This window comes from Tamandua tetradactyla, chromosome 22 (assembly GCF_023851605.1).
Source record: "Tamandua tetradactyla isolate mTamTet1 chromosome 22, mTamTet1.pri, whole genome shotgun sequence".
NCBI classification, from domain to species: domain Eukaryota; kingdom Metazoa; phylum Chordata; class Mammalia; order Pilosa; family Myrmecophagidae; genus Tamandua; species Tamandua tetradactyla.
In genome coordinates, this window is record NC_135348.1 from 20781503 (window position 1) to 20807759 (window position 26257).

Here is a 26257-nt window from a genome sequence, read left to right on the forward strand (position 1 = left end):
TTGCCTCTTTATATCCCAATGCCATTTGAATTTTCATACATTCTTGTCTGCACGTACATGACCACACTGCAAATAGCCTATTGCATGCCAAAAGTATTTATTAAATGCTTTTTTAGTTTGAGGTTTTAATGTTGTCTCGATAATAAAAGAAGACATGTCATCATGATAAGTTAAACCACCAGATTTTACTGCTGTATGATTTTGTGTGACTTCTATGATGATGACGATGATGTACTGGAAGTGGTGATGGCAGTAGTAATTAACAGGTAGTCATAGTAATAACATTAATAAAAAATTTAATAGTAGTTCTATTTATTGATGTTATGTAAGGGACTCTACTAAATGTTTTACTTGCATTATCTTGTTTAATCCTCACACTCTCCCTGATAAATAGGTAATATCATTCCTGTTTTATAGGTGAAGGAATTGAGGTTTAGAGAGATAAGTAATCTACACAAATGACACATGTGTCATTTAATAGGCTGCAGAGACGAGGATCAAATGCAGGCTGTCTCCAAACCCTCTGTTCTTCCTAGTATATACATTGTCTTCCCAAATCTCTTATAATCTAGGGGGTTTCAGTTTACTATTAATAAGATAAGGTCAATCCAACTAAGTATTTGCTAAGAGTTCCCGTAATTCTGACTTTACTACAGTCCGTATGTATTCATGACTGAGTTTACGAAATAGATAAAGCCTGAATGCCTGTGTTCAAATCTCGTTTTTACCACTTGCTAACTTTGTCATCTTGCCATGTTATTTAGTCTCTCTGCACCTCTTTTTCTTTTTCTATGAAGTGAAATCTGCAACAACTACTTCATAAGAAAGTTGTGAGTATTGAAAGTGATAATATAAGCACAGTGTCTGTTTTGGTTTGCTAAAGCTGCCAGAATGCCATATACCAGAAATGGATTGGCTTTTTTTTGTACGCTTATGGCCAGGGTCACATTTCGTTGTTTTTCCATGTGAATATCCCATTATTGCAGCACCAATTTGCTGAATTTTTGTTTGTTTGTTTTTTCTTTCTTTGTTTGCTTATTTGTTTTTTGGAGGGATGTTGCAATGGCCTGGAATTGAACCCAGGTCTCCCACATGGCAGGAGAGAATTCTACCACTGAACTACCCTTGCACCCCCTGGATTGGCTTTTACAAAGGGGATTTATTAGGTTACAAATTTACAGTTTTAAGGCCATGAAAATGTCATAATTAAGGCAAGATGATACCTGGACTCTAAAGAAAGGCCGCTGGCATCTGGTGAAGTAAGGCCACCAGCATCTGGAACACCTCTGTCAGCTGGGAAGGCATGAGGCTGCTCTTTACTGGGTCCTTGTTCCTGGTTCATTGCCTTCTGCTTCTGGTTCCATTGGTTTTCTCTCTGTGTCCTGTGTCTTCTCCTAATGTCTAGTGGGTGTGTGTATATGTGTGTGTGTGGGGGGTGTGTCTCTCTCTCCAGGTATTAGGGGACTTCTTTTAGCTTCTCTGGGGCAAACTCTGGATTTCATCTCTTTTTTTCCTGTCATTTTCTCTCTCCAAATGTCTGTTTTCTGATTTCCAAAGCTGTCTCCAAAATTCTCTCTTAAAGGACTCCAGTAAGTGGATTAAGACCCACCTTGAATGGATGGGATCACATCTTCATGGAAGCAAACTAATCGAAAAGTCCCACCCAACAATATGTCTGTCCCCATGAGATTGGATTAAAAGAATCTCACTTTCAGAGTTACATAACAGATTCAAACCAGTACAGTGTCTGACACAGAGTAAACACTCTATAAATGTTAACTTTATAAAGGGTAGACCTAGCTAAGAACATTGATGTTCTAGAACATCATCTCCAACTTGACAAAGAGAGTTCTCCTTTCTTCCTATCACCTCTTGGGTGAAAGTACACATAGGCTATTGGAATGTCTGGGGTGGTTTTCTACCACCAAAAATGCCTTAGCATTTCCATTGACTTGGAATATTTAGCTGAAAAAAAAAATTACTTGTATGCTTCAACATTTTTCAGAAGCATTTCTTCTGCAGAGTCCTTGATGGTTTTTGACCACAAAGTTTTTCAGACTATGTACAGCTAGGGAAGTGGATGTATGCAAATATTTCAGTGAGAAATCATCATCAGCTAGTCCCTGATATCCCTGACAAGGTCTACATTTTGGAATAAAGTTGAGGCTCCTTTAATCAATTGTCACATGGCAAATCAGTGTTGGGATTTCTCCTTGAAAAAGTTGTCTAAAACTTGTGCTTTTGTTTCCTCAGCCATAAGACATGGTTAAGAATGGAACCTTTCCATAAGGTTGTGAGAGTAATCAAAATAATCTATGTAAAGCAATTTAATTTATGGCTGGCATATTAAGTTCTTAACAAATGTTTGACAACATTATTATCTAATCATGTATTTTCTTTGGTTAATAGGTATGCCACTAGCGTAAAAGCTAAGGGCTCATGTGAACCAATCTCTAAACAAAGTTGCATTCGAAGAAGTGCAGACTAAGAGTCAAGAATAAGTCAAAGGAATTCTAATCTCTACATATTTTCTCAAAATATGGTAAATAAAATGTAATCTCCTTTCTTTTTCTGTACACATCTTTCACAGAGTGAACATTTCATGCAGCAAAACCAATTTCAAGTTCTAGGATGACCAACTCATCCTGATCTGCTTGGACTTTTCCTATTTGAGAACTGGAAGTCCCACATCCCAGGAATCCCCTCAGTCCTGGAGAAGCTAGGACAGTTGGTCACCCACCTTTTAACTCTCTACCCCAACTTTCTTGAGCTCTAATTTGTGTGGCTTGTCTGTCTCTTTGTTAATCTTTACATTGCCATTAGCTTCATCTCTTACATTCTAGAGGTAAGTGGGAAAACTTGGAAATTTCACTCATTAATAAATCTCTTTTCTGTCATGCATCCCATGTATTTTTGAAGACCACAAGTCAGAGTTTTATCAAACTTCACAGCTGAAAATAATCTTAGAATGTATCTTACCATATTTTGGGACACACCTAGATAGGGGTCAGGTATCTATAATAGGATGAGGAAACTCTACTGATGCATTGGGTTTTACAGAGGTCCTGGGAACACCAAGCCAGGTGACAAGAAGGTAAAAAGAAAGTTAGTTAAGCTAGGCAACCGGTGATAGGCTTGGGTTCAGAGAATGAGCAAAAACACAAGGCGCAGATGACCCCAGTAGGTGAGTGGAGGAGAGCAAAGGAAAATCCAAGGGCAGTAGTTCACTGTTGCAGGCACAGCAGACAAGCCTGCAGGCAGCATCAGGGAAACCAGCGATAAGGGAGCCAGATTCCAGCCACAGAACAGTTCACCAACAGGCTCCCAAGCAGGGGGTCACAGAACTGACCTTCTGAAGGGGTTTAAGTTTTAGGCAGGTGACAGGCAGGGCATCATTAAAGAGTAAGACAAGATCCCAATTATTTGAAGTGGGACATAAGATGGAGATTATATCTCTGGGAAAAGGCCTAAGACCATCTATCAGACAGACTCAGGGCACTAAGTGGAGGTCAGAATCTCAACAAAATTGACTTGAAAATTCTGAGGCTCCTCCATCCCTAAAGATTCTGATTTAGTGGATCTGTCGTGGGTTCCAGGAATATGTATTATTAGCCTTCCCCCTTCCTCCAGCGGATTTTTTGTTCAACGTACAAGAGCAAGCAGGGGTGCCACTTACAGAGGCAGAGATTGAACCCCTTACATTTGTTGATTAGAACCTGAGGTTCAGAGCCAGAACCAGATTCCAAGTCTGGTTTTGCTTCTCCTGCTCTTTCAATTGTGTGCAATTCCACATCAGGCTTAATTAATTTCATTTGTTTCCTACATACCATTTTAAATATCTGCTAAGGCAATATGCCTCTCCGTAGGAGTCTTGCTCTGTCTCTGTGGCTCTTGGGATTTTTATTTGTTCCTAATAAGGATGTTTCTTCATTGCTCTGGCTTTGGACACCATAATTGACATAAATACTATCTTTCAACAAATTGTTCTTTACAACCAGTTGGAAACCAGTCTAACCACGTAAATTCAAGCCAGACCCTGCTCTTTCCACCCACCCCACCCCCACCCCCTGGAAATACGGGGTGGACTCTTTATAAGCTTGTTGTGTTGACAGAAGTTTATTGGTCCTGCAGAACCAAATGCAGAATGATTTAGCAAATATAAATAGCCCTCAGTTTTTTTCCTGTAATAATTCTAATTGTGGGCTCTAAATTCATGGGCCCTCTATTTGAAACTTGGAGATCAAGAACTAAAGAGAGCCAAGTGTGGTTCTAATGAACTGCATTAAGAAAACCAAAGAGTTGTAACGATTCATGTAAGAACAATTCTGTTTCTGATAGCTAAGTCAGACATACATGTTCTTAAATCTGTTATAAAGATGGGCAGTGATCCTAAGATTTGAAAACCAGGGAGAAATGCAGTGATATAGATGAATATGTTAGATTTACATCTTTAATAATCTAGTCTTTCACATTCAAAAGGCAACAAGATTAGATTGATTAGAGTGAAGATTAGAGTAGGCACGTAGCATTTACCTTGTGATAGACACAGAGGGAAATAGATTTCCTGAGATGCCCCAGCCTTTCTGGAAAGCAAAGAATTCTGGAACAATCCACTGTAGATTCTTAAGCTAAATATCTCCAATAAAAGTGAATATTATTCAAGTTGTGCAGCTTTTGAAAGCAATCTATAAATTCTAAAAGTAAAGTGTGTTAATCCTTTTTTTGGGCTGAGGACATTTTCCCTCTTTTCTGTTATTCTTTCTTTCCCATTGAGAGGTGATTTTTCAGAGAAGTGAGCATCGCTTTTGGAATACACTGTCCAATTGATTGAGAATGAAGCTGTGGGAAAGCAGTAGTCCATAGTTCAGCCTCTTAATGATAAAGGAAGCTGCAAATAGCACCATTCCTTAAACACATGCATACATATTTATTTATATATTTGTATGAATTATATGTTGTATAAACATAAACTATATATTTATATCTATCTTTTAAAATGCAATTTATTGAGATATATTCACACACCATACAATCCATCCAAAGTATAAAATCGTTGGCTCACAATATCATCATATAGTTTTGCATTCATCACCACAATCAATTTTAGAATCTTTTCATTACTCCAAAAAAAAATTAAAATAAAAAAGGAAGCCCAAAACATCCCATACTCCTTATCCTCCCTATTAGGTAACCTAGGAAAACAAATGTCTCTTCTTGGTCAAAAATGATCCCTAAGCTCATTTCTGGAGAGGTACAATTGTTTATATAAGTAAATAGGCAATTATGCTTTCAATGGGTTTTCAGTCTCATTAAAGGGTTGTTAAGTTTTTCCTACAGATCAAGCTCTATCAGAGAACAATAGGAAGATCTTGTATTTAAATTCTATGCCTGAAACTCGTTCTGTGCTATTCAACTAAAAACACATCTATTGTCCTGGGCAGAGTGTGGAGCCATGATAAATATAGCAAGATATAAGAGGCTCTTACCCGTAATAAGTATGACAATCTAGCAGGGGAAATGGACATATGTAGAGCTAAAAGTATGTTCTCTACTTGCAGTATTAATAAAATGCTATGGAAGTTGAGAGGTGCTAGGAACTCATTTAATTGGGAATAGTAGATTTTCCCTAATTGGAAGCATTGATCCAGCAGATGAAAGCATGGTATCCAGGCAAATGTAGTTACCTCCATGCATGCCACATGGGGTGAGAAAACATCAATTTAGTTATTTTGGTAGGAGTGTGGATTTTGCAGGTCAGGGTGCTCCAAGTGTCGAGATAGGGCAGTTCTATCAGATAAAGGAAAGACAATTTTTGGGCACCATATATCAAGGGTGGAAGATAGGGCCTTGCAGATCTGCACGGTCCTCCTCTGAGGTGAGGAAAGAGTAACAACACAAGGGAGACTCTAGCTGGGTAAATGCCACTGTGTTGTGTCCAGTCACCAGCCTTTATTTTTGTTGATGTTCTTCATGGCTAATCAATTTAACTTAACTAATTAGGAGCCATTATCTTTCTTCTTATCCAATGACTCACCTTATCAAGTATACACTCTGCGTTTTAGCTTCCAAGATAAGCCAGGATCCTGCCTGCTTAGACTCCAGAAAAGAAGCATCCCTCTGAGTTTGACATCAAAAGATGGTTCCTTAATCCAGTAATCCGCACTCAGATCAACCTCTGGATCCATAATCATTCTGGAGCAAAATACGGAGCACATGTTAAAGTAGAGAAGGTGTAAAAAGCATTCCCGTATAGAGAAAGAGGAGAATTTAAACCAAGACAAGAAGGAAAATCAGATTCCATATCCAATCAAGGGGAAAAATATATGGTCCGATGCCATAAATAACCAGGTAACAACTTGATAAAAAATGTGTGCATATGTCTGTGTGTGTATGTGCATTTGCACACTTTTGATCAATCTATGTTGATTCTGCTTTGACCTCTGCATTGACCAAATATTGATTTTAACACTTGACCATTTGACATGCTATGAAAGTGTGTATACAGTGCACCCCTATTAAATATATCATTTATTTTACAACAATTACCATACTTCCAATATTCCTTCCTCCCATTCAGTGGCATTGTGTGGTTATCATTTATTTATGTTTATCTGGCATGTTCTTCAATAAAATTTTGTTAATTTGTTTCTTATAGATTTAATTCAAATCCTCTGTTGCCTATTTCTTTCTTTTCCTTTCTTAAGTGGTTCTAAAATTTCTCCCCATCCTTTTGTTTTTCACTTCCCTGTCCTTCTTTACTTGATTTGCAATTGCCTTTATGGGTCCCTGAAGCCCCAGCTCTATAGCCAGTTACCATACGGGTGTTCTGTGACTTCATTCTGTGCTGATAAAGGAAGTATTACAGATATAGTCACTGAGCCAGAACATAACTTTCCAGGTACAGAGCTTCACAGAAGTACTACCTCAAGCACCCTTGGTGGTAGCATTCTTTTCTAGCTTCCAATCACATGGTAAGGAAATCCCCATGTGTGCTGGTTTGAAAGGATGTATGTACCCTAGAAAAGCCATGTTTTAATCAAAATCCCATTTCATAATGGTAGAATAATCCCTAATCAATACTGTATGTTTGTAACTGTAATCAGATCATCTCCCTGGGTGATGTGATTTAGTCAAGAGTGGTTGTTAAATTGGATTAGGTGATGACATGTCGCCACCCATGGGTGGGTCTTGATTGGTTTATTGGAGTCCTATAAAAGAGGAAACATTTTGGAAAATGAGGAGATTCAGAGAGAGCAGAGCCGAATGACATAGCCACGAGAAACAGAGTCCACTCACTCGTGACCTTTGGAGATGAAGGAAAACGCCTCCTGGGAGCTTCATGAAACCAGAAGCCAAGAGAGAAAGCTAGCAGATGATGCCGTGTTTGCCATGTACCCTTCCAGCTGAGAGAGGAACCCTGACTGTGTTCACCATGTGCCTTTCCAGATGAGAGAGAAACCCTAAACTTGATTGGCCTTCTTGACCCAAGGTATCTTTCCCTGGATGCCTTTGATTGGACATTTCTATAGACTTGCTTTAATTGGGACATTTCCTCGGCCTTAGAACTGTAAACTAGCAACTTATTAAATTCCTCTTTTTAAAAGCCATTCTGATTCTGGTATATTGCATTCCAGCAGCTAGCAAACTAGAATACCATGTAACACCTGGTTCATGCACTAAGGCAAGAAATTATTCCCCACCTCCCTTAAAGTACTTTTACTTAGTCATGATGATACGCAGGAGATAAACTCTCAGGCTCCTCTGCCTGCCTCTGCCACTGGAACCCAGGAGACGCACAGAATCAGTCCCAGTTACTTACTTCACTTCTTTATGCTTCGGATGCTCAGAGATATTAATTTTGTTTTTTTTTTATCATGACCAGACTGTTTTCATTATCCTTTTATAGTTTAAGCATCATTGCTATATATTTAGAACTAAGGAGCTTTAAAAGCATGATTTTATAATACTGTTTAGAAAATTCAAAAAGCAATTGATCTTATATTTCTCCATTGTAATTGATTGTCTTATTGCGTTCTGTTACTAGTTTTCATATTTTTCTATTGATTCTTTTGGGCTTTCTAGAAAGAACTTATTAACCTGTAAATCCCACCAATATGGTCTTCTCTTTCTAATATTTATAGAGCTCATTTATTAATATCAGTATTTGCTCTCTTGCTGCAGCACAGACTGTGTTAGATAAGACTTGGGGCTGTGGGTCTGCTGTTTTAAAGAACCACAATGAAGCTGGGATGGCCAGAGTGATCTAGAGCAGGAGTGCGTGAGGTCAAAGCACACACTAATCTAGGTGTGCTATCTTTTATATCCATGCACATGAATGACTGAGCATATGGTTCACAAGACCCAAACTTTTCCCCAAAAACTCTGTAGACGCACCCATTGTTCTTTGGTTTTTAAGGTTAAGGATAAAAAATCGGAGAACAGATCCATTTTTACCCTCTGTCTGCACTATTTTTGTGTTCTCTCTTTATTCTTAGAATTTATTTTTTTCCCTGGAATATGTCTAAAGGCTGGTCTCTCTTTAATAACATTACCTCAAATATGGTAAGTCCATTTCGTCTGCAGATTCATATGTTTTTCAGTCCAGGAATATATCTGACTCTTACACCTTTGATTATTATTCTTTTCCATCTATTCTAGACTCTTTTAAAAAAATAATCATGGTGATATGATGGTGGCTCAGGGACAGAATTCTCGTCTGCCATGCCAGAGACCTGGGTTCGAATCCCACAGTGTGCCCAAGCCAAAAAACATAAAAAAATTAATTAATTAAAAAAAAATCTTTTTTATGTTCAATCTCTGTCTTTGGTCCTCTGTCATTCATAAGGTCTAATTTTCCTTCTTATCTACTCTCTTCTAATGAACATTTTAATATCTTAGAGACTTTCCAGGAGGCATATTTTATCTATGGCCAGTTAAGAGTTCATTTTTCATTTCACTTTGTCGTTCTTCATCTCACATTTTATTTTACTTTCTGTATTTTTGAAAGTATAGAGTATCTTTCTGACCAACGTTTCCTTTTTTCCTCAATGCCATTATCAATATTATTATTCTCTTCCTCTATATCTTGCATGATACATTCTTCCATTTTTAGGTAGGAGAGTCCTTTTTGCCTCTAATGATTCTGCAATGAAGAATAGGCTATCTGAGCCCAGAAATAGTATGGGGAACTGTGCCGTGCAATCTCTCACCATCTGCTTTCATATGGTGAGATATGGCTGGTTAATAGGAGCTTACATTATTTGTTCAGTAATTGGGTTGCCAGAAATGGAGATGGGAAGGGACTGGTGGGCCTCAGTCAGTCCCAGCCAGGGAACATTGTTTCTCTGGCTTTGTAGAAGCAGTTCCTTTTCACTGGGTTGCCTGATACCATCTGTGTTGGTGTATATGTGCACAGCCTTCTTTGTAAGGTCATCTTCCATATCCAGAGCTTAATGTCTGCCCCCCATAAATCATGTGGGACCCTCACCCCACTGCTGGTTCTCTCTTTGGGGTACCCATTTCATAAGCCTCTGCGCCTTTCTGCACAGTTGCCTTGGATGCTGCTTGTTCAGCACACACATGCTGTTAGGTGGTGAACTTTTCCTCCCCCAAGACCCCTTCCTATTGCCAGACCTTGCCCCTCTAAATTAAGGACTTTTGCAACAGTCTATTCTATTCTTTCTAAGATCACCTCTATGTCTTTCTAACCTATGGTTCCCTACTCTCTACCACTGATGCCACTTTTTCTCTACTTTCTGCTCAGTGGGCAAGTTATATGCATTCAGGTGACCATTTTTCTTACAAGTCCAGATATTATTTCTAATAGAAAGAATCATGTGACTTTCTTAAGGAGATTTTTCCCATGATTACAATTATACATTGATTATTAAAATTGTAGTTATCCATATTACATTGTTTCTATTTTCTTAACTTTACGGCATTCTCTGTCTCTCTCAGGAATTTCCCCTAAAATTCCATTTTTCAGGAATTTCCATTCTCACCGGCATTTCTGGCACAAGATGGATAAGAATAAGTGATGGCACTAAATTGAGCCAGTTGTGATTCTCATGTCAAAAAATGAATTGAGAAATAGGTCAAACTCTTCTCATAATTGTGTACTCAAGGAAAAATTATTATATTTCTCTTTTAATGAGCACTAAACTCCATTTGTCAAACTCTTTTCACACACATTTTCCATTAGTCTTGAACTCTGGTAAATGTTTAGACCATCACAGCTTCGGATGGTCCCTAAAGGAACTACTGAATTTTTTCCAGTTCATTTTGCATCCATTTGATGGTGTGAAACTATGTTTTATTCTACTTTGCGTTTCTTTTTTTTTTATAATTGTCAAAGGCTTAAATTTCTACAAACAACTTCTTTCCGTTTTGCCTCATCTATTAGGATTCCAGGGGGTATCTTATTTTTCTGCCCATTTCTACATTTTCAAGACTATAAGGGATTGTGATGTTTACTTATCCTCCAAGGATGAGTTTTCCAAAGAAGTTGGAGAGATTTTTTTTAATTAAAAATGTCTGGTTTCCTTACAGTAATGCCCCAGCTCCCTCCTTGTATCCTTTAATTCAAACTGCTGAAGAATAAACTGTCCCAAACGGCAGTAAGATAATATATGTAAAAGAATATGAGTCTCTGTTTCTTTATTACCAATAGATTGCAAGATTAATTTCTTTGGTTCTCTCAAAACAGCATTTTCTTTAGATTGGAATCATCATAACCTCTCCTTTTATGCATTTAATGACTAGTGCATTAAGCTAGGACATTTTTGTTTGGCTTCAAAAATCTGAACTTTTAAATATTAAGAAATAGTTGAAGATCTACTAATGGCATACGCCTCTGTGCCGACGGGACACCCCAAGTACTAACATTCAGCTTGGGCCTGCCCCTAATATAGAGGCTGCTGGTAAAAGCCTGAGCACTGTGAGGCTTATCAGTGCACTTCTGTGAGGAGTGTGGCATTTCAGAGACACCAAGCCAGGGACCAAACTGCTCAGACATACCATTCATCACCTCCCTTCACGGGGCCTGGGCTGGCATTCCTGCTTTTAATCAGCGCTCATATGGTCTTGGGGGGTGGGGGGAGGTGTCTGCTGCTCCAAAGTAGAGTGAAATCATTATATCTAGTGGTTGCTGAATTGCTCAGTTACTAATTGCCTCATAGACCTATATTGCTCAAGACAAACTGGGATGAATAGTGGCCAGGACAGTCATGTATTGGTAAGACTTTCACAAACCCTTAGGTAAGACGTTTCAGAGGAACCAATTGTTAAAGAGAGTGGTGGCCCTGCAGTAAAAAAGTGTGAAAATTGGCTTTGCAAGCATCTGTCTTAATATTCCGAACTAGACATCTTAACCATGGTGTTCTAAACACAATATCAGACTGCTGAACTTGAGAGCCCTGCTACCAAAATCTAACCTGGTGTGATCAGACCTCACTGTATACTTAAAACTTAGGGTGTGACAGAACAGAAAGGACTGTAACTCTGGCCCTGACTGGCTCACGATGGGCTTGTAGTGTGTCCTCAGGAGTGGCCCTCTTCCCACCAGCAGTTGTTCCAGCTCTTGTCACAAGAGAGGGTCTCCTAAGGTCCAACAATGGGTTTTGATTAAATGAATTACAGGCTTATAATGAAACAGATTATGGAGTAGCCATTTTAAATCACCTTCTCTAACAATATTTAATGACACGGTAAAAGCCTCACTAATACCAAAAAGGGGACAACAGGGTATAAAAATTAATAAAAGATATCAAAGTATTTTCAGTATTTACCTCTCTGGTTGTTAGCATTATCATTCATTTAAAAAAAATTTATGTTTTTTCTATTTTGTGAATAGTAGACAGTGATCATATATTCTTATTGAAATTGGGAAAAGTTACCCTGAACAAAGAAAGAAAATGCTTTAAGCAAATACTCTAGATCTAGATCTACTAGTTCTAAACTCTGTTGTATAAGAGTTAAAGTGATATAGAAAATATTTAATTCTGATTTGGACTATAATGGACAAGTAAAAGATTGAGTATATTTGCAGTGGAATCTAATTATCATTTTATCATGTCAAATATGAAAACAACATAAAAATTTCTAATATGTGAAACATTATATAGAAAGATGAACTTTAAATCTTTTTTTTTTACTGGGGAATGGAAGAATTAAGCTACCATAGTATTATAGAAGAATCACATTTTATTTGCATAAGGAGGTAAACTGAGCTATATTTTGGCTCAGTTAATTCTTTTCTAGTGGCTTTGTGAATCACAGTTAAATTTTATTTGGAATAAGTGATTATGGGAATTTGCTTATTTCACATACAAATCACCTAGCAGGACTCGATAGGTATTTTTTCCCTTAATGAATGAATGAAAGTCTGTTTTAAGTCAATTCAGTGTAGAACCACAATTGCCAGTAGCTGAAGTCATCATTTGTCCATCCTTTGACTAAAAGTAATAAATGAGCAGAAAGTTGAACTTACTAGTATGCAATTTTGACCTGTGAGGATGTGTGTGAAAGCATTCTAGGCTCTATGAGAGCCGGAAAATATTGTTTAGTGTTATTTCCAGGACCCACAAGTTTCAGGATGGTAAGTTTTTGAAATGCAGCTCTTTTATTCTTTGTGATACAAAGGAAAGGGACAGAGGGAATGGGGGAAGATATATCATAATCAAATAGCAATCTCTTAACCTAGAGAAGACAAGAGGGGCGATGCTATAAAACATTGAATTGGAAATCAGATTATTTGTATTCTCTCTCTGCTTTGTGATTCACTTATGCATGTCAGACACTCTGTGGAACTCAGACTTTTCAGGAACAAATTCAAAAGATTAGTCTAAAATTAGTGATTGTCAAATTGCAGAGACCTAGGAGAGCTACAGAATTTAGCAACTGTAATAGGGTGGGGGAAGGGAGTTGATGGGGGAGGGAGCATGTGAAAGAAGAAGCAGGGGTATCTATGAGACAGTCTTTACGTTTCTGATTATATTGCCACAATGCTTCTCTGTTTTGCAAACTTCGTTTTTTCCATGGCTTCCAAAGCAAAACAAACTCATGGCTGATCAGACTCAGTTAGGAGGGAGAGGCATCAAGTCACTTGCTAAAATGCGTAGGACTAATCCAAGCTTTGTTTAAATATATCAACTGATGCCTGAGAATATTTTAAAGGATTGCAATTAGTTTTTTTCACTCTACTTTGTTCTGGAGGTGCGATTTTACATGAACATATTATTTTATTCAGCTACTTTAGGGTTGGGATGAAATCAATAGAGTCATCAAGTTTTGAGTGGTAAGTATCTCTGTAAATGAATGGGATCTGATGGCATGAAAATGAATCCTCCTGTGGAAACAGAAAGCATGCATTTTGTTCTTGTCACTCACTGGCGGAGGAGAGAAGGACAGGATATTAGGGCGTTCTGCATTTTGTTTTCCCCATCAGCAAAATGGAGCTAGCATCAATCTCCATAGGGGTTATCCTTAGTATCAAGTCAAAGGGCTCTCAGGTGCTCTCTGAGGGTGACGTCATTTGTCGGGCTGTATTTAAAGAGCTTTTGCTGGCCATCTTGGGGAACACTGTCACTTGACTTTCTGGTGAACGAACCCAGATCATTTAAGATCACTTTTCCTTACTCATAACTGAATTGTTAATGAGTGTTCTTAATCTTTCCCCAAAGAATTATTTCCTTTGTGAGCATAAATGAGGAAGGAAAAGATGGAATGTGGTCATGCTGATGTGAAACACCCTGAGTGTTTAAATTAAAGTATGATGATTTGGCTTGGGGTGACTAATTAATCTAAGATCTGGAAAGCCTGCCAAGGCAGTGAGACCCGCTGGTCACATTCTCACGTGTCCTCAGTCTCATGGACCCTCTGAGTTTTCCTGATGGTCACGAGAAGATATTTATTACCTTTTATCTACTGAAATGCTGTGCTTTTCTCCATTTCATGAGATTTCAGCACTTATAAACTATGAGACCTTTATTTTTGAAAGACTCAACAGTTTTCCTTGGTGACTTACCTCTCTTGTACATAGCAGGCATGTGTCCCCATCAAATAACTAAATTATTTCTTATTAGTAGAATGTAAATTTAAAATTAGTCACATTTTTTCAGAGGAACCAAATAGCTCCAGAATTGCAGTAATAGATTCCTGGCCTGGAAAAAACATGTCCCATAGTATGCTGCTGTATCGAAATCACATTACCCATTCACGAGGTGAGGGATACACTGTATTCCTGTATGTACTCAGGCATAGGCATCCTCTTTCATTAATTGTGTGGAAGTCAAAAACATTTTCCCCAAATTATAAATTGGCTTTTCAATAACATGCAGCAGGGAATCAGGTACAACCTCTATACAACTCATAGAAACAGTTAAATACTTTGCCATGAGTTTGGAAGTTACTCTTTGATAAAGATCAGCTCATTTCTTGATTGTTTTTGACTGAAGTTATTGCGAGTGTGTTCATTTTCTTCTCCAGAGATTTTCTCATACCTTTTATTTCTTCCTCTTTTGCATCATTCCAGGGCATGCTTAAATCCACCCCCTTACAGGAAAGCTTCTGAGCCAGGAACAGCCCACAGTGTCCTCTCCCTTCTACAAACTCTTCTTCTTAGTACATAGTATAGCATTTCCTTGATCTTTATTTTGGGGGAGTCATGTTATCCTTTATGCGTTTGGCAACTCCTATATCATCCAGATCAATGTTAATATGGTGCCAAGCAACAAGTAGATGCTTAATAAATACTTGTTGATAAGTATTTTAGGATGAACAGGCCTTCTTTTTTCTTCTTTTTTTTTTAACATGGGCAGGCACGGGGAATCGAACCCGGGTCCTCTGGCATGGCAGGCAAGCGTTCTTGCCGCTGAGCCACCGTGGCCTGCCCTGAACAGGCCTTCTACTGGCACATTAGCTTTACTGGTTTTGACCATGTTTTCCTGAATTCAGGTTGAGGTAGGTTTCACAGGAATAGTCTCAGGGAATCTGTTCTGTAATACAATTGCAATTTTATAAGCAGAAATCTAATTTTTATTAGATTTTATTAGAAATTGGATGTATTAGTTTTGTACTATTTTTAGATAGACTGGATGAAAAGAAGGGAGATAGTAACTGGTGATTTGAAGCTGAATGGACCCCCGAAGATCATGTTCTTAAAGCTAATTCACTCCTGTGGGGGTAAACTTATTATGGGTGGACCTTTCGTTTGGCTATTTCAGTTGAGACATGCCCCAGGAGGGTCTTAATCCTCTTACTTTATTGAAGCCCTTTATAAACAGGATACATCTGGGGAGAGAGACAGAGAGAAAGCCACAGAACTGAGAGGCTGAAAACAATGAACCTCAGAAGAGAAGGGAGAGAGACCAGCAGATGTCGACATGTGCCTTGATCTATGATAGAGGAGTCCAGGATTGCCAGCAGCCAGTCTTTGGAGAGAAAGCATTGCCTTGATGGTGCCTCGATTTGGACATTTTCATGGCCTGGGAACTGTAAGCCTAATAATGTAATAAATCCCCGTTGTAAAATTCAGCTCATTTTATGGTATCTGCATTTTGGCAGCTTTAGCAAGCTAGATCATTAACTTATAATATAGAAAAGGTTAACTCAGAGGTTGGCCATCAGTGTTTCGGGGATGGAGGGGTGGCCAATTTCCTAACTTATGGGTATGGACACTCAGGATCCTCTCCGTGATCAAGATGTATATCTACTAGTAACAAACCTCTAATTTACTCCATTCTGTTCTTCACTTACTGAGCAACTTCCTAATTATAATCTGGCATTCTAAGTGTCTTCCCTATACAAAGAAAAACCAATAAGTGATGACTCAAGCATTTCCACCTGCTTGGTAAGAATATTGCTCACTCTTAGTGAATAAGTTGTCATTCTGGTTGGTTTCTCAGTCTCTATGAACTTGTCAGTGTGGCTCCACACCTGAGAAAGAGATCATACTCAATTTTCTAAGCCTATAATGCTAGATTCCTGACTGTGATGACTTCAGTTAGGAGACCCTTGCATGGAAACTTCTATATTATTTGCACCATATACCTTAGTATTAAAAGCACTAAAATTAGTCCAAGTCTTTTTCTCAGAAACTTGCAATCACATGTTAAACATACAGAAAATAATAGCACAATTTTAAATGCAGAATGCAGCAATGACCTCTCAGAGTTCCAGGAACATGTTCAACAGGGAGAGTGGTTGACCTTCTGAATGCAGTTCTGAGTCATAGCACGTGGTTTCTTGTTTTAAATATTTGAAGAGATATGTAAAGGAGAAAATAAAAATAGAAGAGGAAAATTCAGAAAAAGTCAAAAGGGACTAAGACTCCACATTTTTTTTTTCAAATTATGTAAGTCTCAAAACACTAGCAAACAATTTAACTTTCTATCAACAGTTTCATTTGTCCAGGTGGCGTGCTTAAAGGGACACGGTACATTTGTGTAAAAGGAAGACCCAGAGGAAGAAGAATGGAATAATTATGGTGATTCTAGTTGGCTAAAATTTAGAATTTTTCTTTTTTAATTTTACTTGAGGGAATTCGAGCAATTAGCTACCGCAGTAGCAATTTATTTATTGAGTTTTTATTAAAGTTAGAGGGGTGTGGTAGGACCCAATGGCTCTCCAAAGCAATTTGGGAAATGTAAGAGGGAGTTTGAAAATATCATGTACCTCAGAAAAGCCATGTTTTAATCCTGATCCAATCTTGTGGGAGCAGCCGTTTTTCTTAATCCTGATTCACCATCATATGGTGGAAATTTTTGATTAGATTATCTCCAAGGTTATATGGCATCCCAATTGTGGGTGTGAACTTTTGGTTAGATGGAGATGTGACTTTACCCATTCAAGGTGGCTATGGATTGGTTTACTGGAGTCTTTGAAAAGGAGAACCATTTTGAAGAAGCCTCAAGTGTAGATGCTTGGAGAACAGTTGCTTCAGAGCTGACAGAGACATGGATGTTTGGAGATGCCTGGAGTGCCAACAGAGATCCAGTTCCTAGACATGGGCAGAGCCCAGCAGACATCACCAGGTGATGCTAAGCAAACCAGGACCCAGAGTTGTGTCCAGGAGGAACTAAGTGAAGGCCCACAGAAACTAAATGAGGAACCCTGACCTGAAAGCAACAGAGCCCAGGAGCAAGGGGCCAGTAGATGCCAGCTACATGCCTTCTCAACTGACAGAGGTGTTCTGGATGGCATCAGCCTTTCTTAAGTGCAGGTAACCTCTTGTTGGTGCCTTAATTTGGACATTTTCATGGCCTTAGAACTGTAAACTTGCACCTTATTGAATTCTCTTTTTAAAAGCCATTTTATTTCGGTATATTGCATTCCAGCAGCTTTAGCAAATTAATACTGGGAACTATAAGAAAGGGAAGCTGGGAAAGAGCTGTGGAGGATGTTTTGCTGCACAATAATAACCCTGACAAAGATGTGCCCATGCCTTTAGTTTAACCCCTTCTTTACCTAGATGTGGTAAAATGTATTCATTTTAGTGAAAATGCTCCATAATGGCAGTTACAGTTTCAAACTCTGAAGGTCTCAAGGAGGACTGAAATGGAAAATATTTTTAAGTTTCTTTTCAGAATTTTGAGAAGTCATAGCATTGATGGAAGAAATGCACCTGTGTCTCACATTTTCCTATGTTCTCACAGAAATTGTCCTTTGAGCAGAACATTTAAAGTCTGTCCTCTTTTTAGATGTATGTTTTTTGGGTGACTTTTCATGGAAATTTTCTCAGTCTTTTTAAGAAAGATTTGAATTTGGAAGGCATCACTTAAAGACATTCAATTTCTCCAGGTTCTTTAAGATTTTAAGTATTTAGTGACAATAATATTTTCAAATGATTCTTGTGTGGTTAGGAGCTTTATATTTAGTATTCTATTTGCCTTTCTCACTTCTATGAGGAGTACACTAATATTGCCCCTATACTTAACCAAGGTGGCTTGGGGTGGGTAAGTGAGATGCCCAAGCTTCCATAGCATAGATGATGGACCCAGGAACGTGAACCCAGGTATGCCTGATCTCAGAGCTTGGCTTCTAACTCTCTACTTTTTAATGCTTCTTGAATGAAGTTATCACATCTCCAGCAAAGGATCTGAAAACTTTAGGACCTAAAAACAATGTGTTAGAGAAGGCTCTAAGTAGATGATTAGAATTTTTTTCATTTCTTCAGAGAGCAATACCCAAATCAATGATTCACAGATGTAAATGTTCTCAAATTAATTTTGTATAAAGTAAGAGCTTCTCCTATTAAAACTGACAATCTGGGAATAGAAGACTTTGGCCCCTATGTCAACATCACAATATTTTGCAATTAACCTGTTATCTTCTTCAGCCAAGGGCTCTGCAAACCTAATATATTGCTTGACCAATGATGGGAGGAGATACAGCAGTGCCACAAGTCCTCGTGTTAGATTATTCCTTTGATGTGGGAATCAGGGAGTATCGTTTACTCATTTAACTGGTATTTGGGGATGATAATTATGAGTTCTTTGCCATTCTTTGGAGAAAAAAGAAAGCAATTAAAAAAACATAAAACTTCAATAAAGAGGAATTTTGAAAAAGAAGTCCTTTTTTTTGGCATGGGCAGGTTCCAGGAAAAAAGTACTTTCTAAGAGCATGCTTTCTAGGTTTGTTAAGGACCAGAATCTTGACTCTTTTGGTCAAGAAGATTATGCCCAGTGGAGGTATCTTATGCTTCTATCCCTTGAGGGGGCTTTAACTAAGTATTTTATGAAGTTAGCAAAAGCTCATGGTCTATCCCTGGGCTGGACAAATAATAGACACTCAATATATATTTATGAAGTGGATCGGTCGATGAATGAAGGATAACAAGTGACAAGGAATGTGGGAATGTGCTATGGAATGTTGTTATATTTCCAGTTCTCTTTCCTTATGGAATTGTCCTGGAGTATGGCCTAAAGTATGTATTCTTTCCTGGTTTAGTTTGAATATCTCTTCTTGCATTGTCCAAATTTCTGCTGGAATGTAAGCTCCACACAGGCAGGCATCATGTCCATTTTGTTAACTGATGTATCCTAACTATCAATAACAGTGTCTGGCACATAGGGGATGCTTAATAAATATTTCTGGAGTCAATGAATGAGTGCAGAGTCTCTTTATGTATGCCAGAGTGCTGCTGCCTGATGCTGTTTCTCTGGGAGTGTTGCTCTCATATGTTGGCGTCCTTGCAGGTAAGTGGGTGATGGCACTTCTAAGTTCTGAGTCTTTATCACTGTTTTGATAGGGCTGTCTGCTCCACTCAAATTTGCTCTGAACACAAACAGCTCTTCCTGCTTTATTTGACCACATGGGACTGTGTATTGCTGCGTTTTCTACCTCTTTCTGATCATCATGCAGGGACTGCATTCTGGATTTATCCTTTACCATAATGTGGTGTTTTGGTTTGCTAAAGTTGTCGGAATACGATATACCAGAAATGGATTGCCTTTTACAAAGGGGATTTATTAAGTTACAAGTTACAATTCTAAAGCTCTGAAATGTCCAAATTAAGGTCATTGACAAGAGGACCTTCTGTCAAGAAACGCTGATCATGTCTGGGCTTTCTCTGTCACATGGCGATGTCTGCTGTCCCTCTCTCTTTTGGCTTCTGGTTTCAAACTGCGCTCTCAGCTTCTCCAAGCATCTGTGTATCTTGGTTTCCTCTCTCTGTTCTTTGTCAGTTCTGAGCTCTCTCTCTCTCTGTTTCTTTCTTTTATACTTTTCGTACAGGGCTCCAGTAAGAGAATTAAGACTCATCCTGAATGGGCAGGGTCACGTCTCCATCTAATCGAAAGGTTCCACACACAATTGGGTGGATTACATCTCCATGGAAACAACCTAATCAAGAGGTCCCACCCACAATGGGTCTGCCCACTCAAGATTGGATTAGAAGAACACGGCTTTTCTGAGGTACATAACAGTTTCAAACCAGCCCAAGGGGTAAGAGAGAGACATTTTAAACTCCCTTTAACTGCATGTGTTTGATGTAGACAGTATGTGGGAAGATATAAAAAGGAGCAGCTGTGGATTTTGACCAACAGCTGGAGGTGGTATGGATTAGGTAGATGCTCATCTTGTAATTGGCAGGGTAATTCCTTAAAAGAAATTCTCATGGCCAGGGAAGAACCTGTCTAGTATTGGGCCGAAGGGCAAAACTTTAAGACTGGATAAAGCTTTCTACCTCTTTGACTTTTCTTTCTCTAAAAAAATTTAAAAATAAAAATAGTAATTGCTAGGGCTATTAAAAACTGGTGAGCTTTTAACAAAATATATTTTTTTTTTTTTAAACATTTTCTTGTTTTATTATATTTTGTTTGTTTGTTTGTTTTTTACATGGGCTGGGGCCGGGAATCGAACCGGGGTCCTCCGGCACGGCAGGCAAGCACTCTTGCCCGCTGAGCCACCGCGGCCCGCCCATCAAAATATATTTTTTGAGTGCCTGCCCCAATTCAGTTGGTCTGGAATATAGCCTGGGAATCTGCGTATTTATCTGCAGGTGATTCTGATGATGGGTATAAAGGAAAGGGGGCAGGGGTGGGGAAAGGAATGCAGAGAGGAAGGGGATGTATATTATATCTTGTGAAAACTTGATGCCCTTTTTAAGAATGCTCCTTTGAGACTTTTCTCTCAAATTCTCAGTGTGTTGTAGCTACCTAGAGGCATGATGTTTTTTGTTTTTTGTTTTTTAAAGCCAGGTGAGATCGTGTGCTGTATATTTCACAAGCTGCTCCTCTGTTATCCAAAGCCCATATCCATCTAAATTTCTCACATTGTCCTCTGGGATTCTGCCTGCAGCACCAGGGGATTTTAAGTGGCAATGTTTGTTCATAAGGAATTGGGTTTGAAATAACCCAAGCAAGAACATTATTTAAAACTGTGGAGATTTATACACATTTAATGTCATATGATTACTACTAACTAAAACTGTAATTATTTTTGCTGAATCTTGTGGGTCCCTAGAGGGGATGTAACTGGCAACTTGGATATGGTAGCAGAAAGGCCTGGGGTATGGGGGTTGGCCTAACCTTGGGTGAGCGCCAACTATGTGAAATAAAATGAGTTTTGCTTATGCTCTCAAGTCCCATGAGAATAAATTTTTCACATTGTATCCTTTGGCAATATCTTAAAAATGTTTTCCCAGATTTCTACTTTTTGAATTTTTGTACGTAATCCCTACAGTCTCACCCCCAAAATATAAATTGTTTTACTGTTCTTTTTCTTTTACCTTTTTCCAATATGCATGTATTTTACTTAGTTTAATTTATGGTACAAATACAATGCTCTCAATGGCTTTTTTCTTTTCACTAAACATTTCTCTTGTTGCTTCTGATCTTCCTAATTGTAATTATAAAGACTACATAATATTTACTATTTTATTTGGTTATTCTACTATTATTAGATAGTTAGGTTGTTTCCAGATTCTGCTGTTATAAATAATCCTGGGATTAACAGAATATCTTCATGTCAGCAGCTTCCTACTACTCCAGTTGAGTTCTTTTCTTTGGCTAAATTCTCAGATGAGAGATTAGGAACATTTTCCAAGCTCCTAATAACTATTAGAAAATCTCTGTGCCTGATTGCCTCATCCTTAAAATGAGGTACTAGTATATAAAGGGCTTAGACACAACTCTCAAGGCATGTTGGCTACCACCACACCGCCACCACCACCACTTTTATTGTTATTGTTAGCATTTTGGTAAAGGTTGACTTTATTTTCATGAATGAAGACATATGTCTTAGTACAATTTTGATCAGCAGAATACTCACATAAGGGTTTGTTTTCCCCCTTGTCTTTTCATAATGACTTAGAGGATGTTTGATTTTTTTTTTCCTTTCTCCTAAGTACCAGAGCTCTCTCTTTAAAAGAACTATTTCGTTCATTTCCACCTTTTCCTTCTCTTTTTCTCATGAAGCCATTTTCACCTGGGAAAGTATAAGCGTTTCACATATTCCATATATACACTTATTGTTTGGGGAGATGATAAAGTTAAATCGAAGAAGTAAATTGGGTGCTGGGAAAAAAGGATTCACACCACTGTCTTCAATCTCAGGTTTAACATCTATTTGGGACAGATGTAAGACTCTGACCTCTGCTGGTGCTGAGCTGTAGTTGCAGGCCAGATGTCACCACGGAAATGGAATCACAGAAAAATGTACCCCCCAGCAGTAGATATACTGGTATAGAGCTGAACGGTTTTTAAATCTCTTTGTATCCATTGTGAAGGTTGCTCCTCACAGCATTGAAATAAGATATGCTTGCCCTTTTCCTTGCAGAGGAATTATTTCAAAAATCATAGTTTAAATAGTGTGCCAAGGGTTATAGTCTCCAAAATATATTTTCCTAAAACCGCCACCAGTACCCTACCTGATGTATATCTAGAAATTTCAGAGGGAAAGCTGGATTGCTAAATTTTAGCAAGACGGAGCATTAGAGGGATTAAAATGCTTTTTTTTTTTTGGTCTTCAGAATATCTTTAAATGGAGATTTACCTAATCTCCTAATTAAATATTTTTGAACTACTTATATCTCAAGATTTTATTTTAAACAAACAACTAAAATCTGAAAAGCATCTTACTGTTTGATTTTCAGATATCATTTTCTTTTTGCTTATCATGAAATAAAGAGAAAAATATGAATGAAAGAAATAAAATTAGATTTTTTAAAAACATGCCTTAAGAATCACAAGGAGTCTATTTGAGTCCCCGCAGGATATTTTTATGCTTTTAATGGTTCCTAAAATGACATGCGTATGGTGCTCATTTGGTTATTCTTGAGAATAAATGCTTGTATTAAATTTTAGTTACTTTGCCACTATGAAAACCTCATTTTTCAAGGTGACTGAACGAATTGACAAGGGCACAATTAAAAGTTAAAAATTTAAGTTTTGAGTGTTTGCATGCATTTATGCACAATTTTTTTAAAAAACTAGTTGAAAAATTGTAAGTATTTAGTTAATTGTAGTCATGTATTTGGTTCACGCAAAAATATAGAATTTAAGGGAGCTGACATACAGTGTCTTCTATTATATCTAGACATTCTCCATTGGACCCAGCCTTCAGTAGGCGCCTGCCTCTACAGACTTGTCTCTACTGAGGAAGTAAACTATTAGTAGTGACATGTCCTTTGCATATTGGTTCATCAACCCTCCCCAGCATTTGTCCTGTTGACCTTGACTTCAGATAAACAGGATAAATGCCTTCTTGTTAAATAGACTCTAAATTTGAGTGTTTCTCAATCTCTTCATAACCAAAATTTTAAAGCCTGACTGATATTCTAAAAGCTACTAGTGAATTCTATTATTTGACTATTTATTATAATGATATATTATAGAAATAGATCACTTTTATATTTGCATGTTTAATGCACAAACTTCAGAAAATAGCAAAATATATAAAGGAAGAATAATATCCCATTTTAAGAGTATTTTGACATTTTAGTTTATTTTAAATGACCGATTTTTTAAATCATGTGAGCAAAATTAATTAGGAAAACTAATTGGCTAATATTTACAACGTGATAACTTGGTGCTAGCCATTGTCTTAAGTCTTGACATGTATTGTCTCATATAATGCTCATGAAAATCCCATGAGGTAGGTACTATTATTATCCCCCATTTTACAGTGAGAAAAAAATCTAAGGATCAGGGAGGTTGTTCAAAATAGCCCAGTAAGTGGCTGAGTGAGGATTCAAACCCAGGTTCTCTGACGGCAAAGTCTACCTTTTTAATAAAATGCAAATCTACAATAGCAAGATATACCTATGTTCACATGTGACCATGTTCACAACCCAGACGTCTAACACAACCTAATTAAAATAAGTTGAGATCAGGCGCATGGCTGGTTCAGTCGTAGAATGCTCGCCTACATACGGAGACCCGGGTTCGATTCCGGGACCATGTATCCCCCACCAACCCCCCCCCCCCGAAAAAAAAGTAGAAAAAAAAATTAGTTGAGATCATTGCAAGACATTGCTTACTATTAGTGAATTTCACTAGCATATATTGGCATGCATATTTTGATAATATGCTATCAACATCATTTCTTCCATATTGTAATTCACCCTGGTAATTTTGAACAATCAGGATTTAGTTTAGAGAAGGAATTTCTTCTTCAGATATTTTCAAGTTTTAATCTTTTCAACTCGGTGCACTTGAGCCATTTCATCATCAGCGTGTTTTCCTCTCTAGAAATTTATTGCACCTCTGGAAACGTTTTAAGTGGCTTCGCTAGCTTCTATTTCCTGCTTGCTTTTCTTTTTCCTAGTTCGACCACACCCAAACTCTTATTCCCACTCAACAGTGGAACTTCAGATTAAAAAAAAAGAAGAAGAAAGAAGTAGCGTGCGTTTACCAAAGCGTTAAGCGTAGAAAAGCAAAACTAAGCAACTGCAACAGCAGGAACGCGTGGAAGTCGCAGGGACCGGGAGGTGGAGGGGCGGGAGGAGAAGGCACGGAGAGCGTGCCCGTGCTCTCGGATCGGGTGCAGCGTCTGCCGCCGCCAAGGCTATCCCCCAGGGTCGGGAGGCTGTCAGCGAGCCGCCCGTCAATCTTCTGAGTGACAGGCCCAGGGAGTCCCGGCTCCCCGCTGACCCGGCTCCCCGCCAGCCCCAGGACCCCCCGGCAGCTGCCGGGAGGGAGCCGCGGTGGCCCCCGACAGCCCCGCCCGCGCAAGCTCTGGGGCGGTGGGGCTGCAGCTCAGAAAGCTCCCCCCAGACGGGAAAAGGGGCGCGGGAGCGGGGAAAGGGGGTGATGAGTGCAGTTTATGGTGCTCAGATTATAGAGTTTCATGGCGATGGAGAAGGCAAAGAAAATACCAGTAACGCAGCCTCTCCTCTGTAGGGACACAGATCGTCCCGGATTGACAAGAGACCACAGAATAGCTCTGTTTCTGTTTGTTAAGTAAAAATTGGGACTCCTGGTCTCAAGTATAAGGTAGAGCCTGAGGAATGAATGTAAGGCAGGAACTGCGGTTATTTCATTGATTCAGTAATTCGATGCCAGGTACTGTTCAAGATATGTGGAATATGATGCTTCCATAGAGCTTCCAGTGTACAGAACTAGGTCTTTTCTCATCGTACCGTTTCCTCCCACAGTTAGCACAGGGCGTGCTGCATGTAATGGGTACTTGTTATGGGATAAAGCCTATACAACGAAAAGTGCTAGGGCAGAGGGAGCCACAAAGGATAGGGACTCTAGCTGTCAAGCAAAATGTTGCCTTACTGTTTCCGGGTTTAGGAACTGTGCTAAAATGAGGTTTGCTTCCCCACAGCTGCTCCTCTACCCTTTCAGTGATTTCTTCTCTCAATCAAATGTTTTGGTAAACCTCGCCTTTCAGCTGCTAAGAACCATCTTCATACCTTAATGAGGGCTCCAATTGCAGTGTCTGCCTATGTAAAATCAGAGAGGCGCCTGGTGAAATGGAGAAGGACTTGTATCTAGAATGCCCCAAAAAAGAAAGAGCTGGGACAAATGGAGGTAAGGGCAGCGATGTTGGGGAAAGCGGTCGGAGGCAGTGATGGATGAGGAAAAGCCTGTGCCTTAGAGTCTGATGGCTGCCCTACCTTTCCATCCCAGAGAATGGGCATGGAAGGAGGATTCCATTATCTCCGGGCTTCAAAATGACAGGCTGGGGGTTCAAATTTCCACCATTCTTCATTTTACTATTTGCTCATTAAAATAGGAAACGCTGTATCCCTTGAAGTGTTTAATATCTGAAAGCGTCTCTGTTGCAGGAGGTTTGAAAGGTGATTAAGAATGCCTCTGGTGGCCACCACCCCCCACCCCCCCATCCCGGCCCTCTCCCTGAGGCGGGGGCTGTGACTGCTTCCCACATCTTGCTTTTCCAAACCTTTTGGGCAGGCTGGAATCCTGGTGCTGAGTTGTGCAGGTTAGGGTCACTTAGACAATTAATCAATTGCATTTCATGGCAGGGAGAGGTCATAGGAAATTGCCTTGACCGAAACTGCAAAAGATTTCTGTCTCTCTTTCTCTCATATTTGCCTAGGGGAATGTAGGGACTGGTCTCCTCCAGGCTGTTCCTGGAAGTGTGATGAGTGGAGTCAGGGATAATGAGAACCAGGTTAGCTGAAGCACAGGAGACGATTTCCTTTACAGTGGCCTTTCCATGCTCAGAGCCTGATGTGTGGTTGCAGCTGCCTGGTTCTTCCTTCCTGCATAGGCCCTGTATAGTGATATATTGATTAAAGCACTGGGGCTGCAGTGTAGGGATGCTACATCAGAGTTCATGGTCGAATCCT

The 26257-nt window shown here is 38.9% G+C and overlaps 2 long non-coding RNA genes across 6 annotated transcripts in view; both read left to right on the forward strand.

Annotated features, from left to right (window-relative positions):
* Nucleotides 1-6476, forward strand: part of LOC143666062 (uncharacterized) — a 139347-nt gene extending 132871 nt beyond the window's left edge. For all 4 annotated transcript variants that reach the window (XR_013167352.1, XR_013167351.1, XR_013167349.1 and 1 more), the window contains 2 exons: nucleotides 2410-2542; nucleotides 6063-6476. This is a non-coding gene — a long non-coding RNA (uncharacterized LOC143666062). The remainder of the gene's footprint in view (nucleotides 1-2409; nucleotides 2543-6062) is intronic.
* Nucleotides 6477-19798: 13322 nt separating this feature from the next.
* Nucleotides 19799-26257, forward strand: part of LOC143666063 (uncharacterized) — a 116269-nt gene continuing 109810 nt past the window's right edge. For both annotated transcript variants that reach the window (XR_013167353.1, XR_013167354.1), the window contains exon 1: nucleotides 19799-19911. This is a non-coding gene — a long non-coding RNA (uncharacterized LOC143666063). The remainder of the gene's footprint in view (nucleotides 19912-26257) is intronic.